Genomic DNA, 2,062 nt, shown 5'->3' on the forward strand with positions numbered 1-2,062 from the left:
ACACACATATATATATATATATATATATATATATATATAAATGGTGTATATAAATTTTTTTTAATACATTATTTTCGCAGCCCACATCAAAAATACAGTGAAGACAATAATATTATGGAAAAAAACAATTATATTTACAATAACTGTTTTCTGTTTGAATATGTTTTAAAATTTAGTTTATTCTGTGATGGCAAAGCTGAACTTCTGTGTCACATGATCCTTCAGAAATCATTCTAATATGTTTATAAAAAGAAGAACCATAATTAATAACTGAATGCCATTCTCAACTGAGCCCAAAATCAGCATATTAGAATGATTTCTGAAAGATAATGTGACACTGAAAACTGGAGTAATGATGCTGAAAATCCAGATATGCCATTACAGGAAAATATTTAAAAATATATTACAATAGAAAAGAGTTCACAATATTATTGTTTTTACTGTATTTATTATAAAATTAATGCAGCCTTTGTGTGCATAGGGGACTTCTTTTAACAACATTTTAAAAAATCATAAAAATAAAAAAACCCTGAAGAAATCCCAGGTGTGTGGCATGTTTTCTAGACCTGTGTGTTAGGTGTTTAATATAAAGTAAAACTTTGTATTTGAAAAGTCTTGAAAGGTTTTGATTAGGTTTCCAAAGTATACCCAGGCCTGCCACAGTAAAGATCATCTCTCTTATAAAAACTAATTACTACAACTTTATTGGCTGACTAATAGGAGCAGTGGTTGGGACACTAGTCCAAGTGTTCGTCAAATGGGAACGCGCTGTTGGAGGACTGCGGTTTCTCTCCCTCCCCTGTTCCGAAGCTGGAGAGATGGGGAGGGCAGGCCCATGAGCAGGCAATGCACAAACTAGTCAAAACTCAGTCTTTCACCCCCCTGCCTGCGGACTGAAGCAGTCGCTAGAGTTTCTTCGTCGTCTGCTTTTAGTGCTTTCTGGAAGCACCAGGGGTTTAGGTTAAAAACCCCGAGCAGCCTCTGGAAAGAAAAGAGGGGGGAAGTTTGAAAGGTTTCCGTGTTGCGCAAAAAGGAGGATTTAATGCAGAACTGAAGTTTTAAGCGCAAAAAAAGTTGTGAATGCTGAGGTGGACTGATTGACTCCAGACTGCTTTTGTCTGCTAATTTCTCTAATAAGGAGGAAAAGTCTTGTGTCGCTCCTGTTGCGCACCGCGAGCGCAGCGCGTTTGTTTGCGCTCTTGTCAAACTATTGCATGTTTAATTGACACCTGTTGCGTGACGTCGTAATGCTCTGTAGCCCGGTAAGTGTATCAAAATTGTTACAACTTTATCTCGAGTGATTTTCACGGAACTTCCCCCCACCCCCTCCCCGTAATGGACAGCGCCGGACTGTTTTGGAGTATGTTCATGAGGTGAATGAAACACAGAAAAACCCTGGAAACGCACATGCCGAGTTAAATTAATCGGAGGTGGAATTGTTTCATATTTTCTGAATTCATTACTTTATATGCAACTTCAAAAGAACATCGCGTAGAGCAGAAGACCAGGTTCAGCTGTCTGGATTTCAGCTCTGGAACTTTGGAGGAACTTTTGGAGACCTACACTGAACGGGATAGATCGAGATCTGCAAGCAAGTAAGTTGTAGTTACTATCAACCCTAAAAGTTGTATTGTTGGGAAAGGATGTTTGTTGATGTTGCCTCAAGCTTTTGGTTGTTTTAGGAGAAGTGTGTACTTTTCAGAAAAGTTTGTACCGGCCAGCGAAACTTGCAGGCTTCATAGGCTACCCTCTTCATCTCCAGGTTCCTACAAAAATATGTTTTTGCCCAAGGCACAGAGAGAGCGGGGAGTTGTAACACCATCGGTTTGAGCAAATAGAAATGAGCTACAGGAGTTGAAATCTCTGTCATACATGTCCAGCACCTTCCTGAGGTGACAGTGCAAGCTGTAGGACTCTGTGTTTAAATAGAACGGGCTTAAGTGACATATTTGGAGGCAAAACTGTAGAATTTCACGTCTGGTTTATCATTTGATTTGCGTTCATGTTGACGAATATTAAATGACAAACTTAGTATCATCTGAATCAAAAGGTTCTCTTGTTT

This window comes from Sinocyclocheilus grahami, unplaced genomic scaffold (assembly GCF_001515645.1).
Source record: "Sinocyclocheilus grahami isolate Dianchi unplaced genomic scaffold, SAMN03320097.WGS_v1.1 scaffold3641.1, whole genome shotgun sequence".
NCBI classification, from domain to species: domain Eukaryota; kingdom Metazoa; phylum Chordata; class Actinopteri; order Cypriniformes; family Cyprinidae; genus Sinocyclocheilus; species Sinocyclocheilus grahami.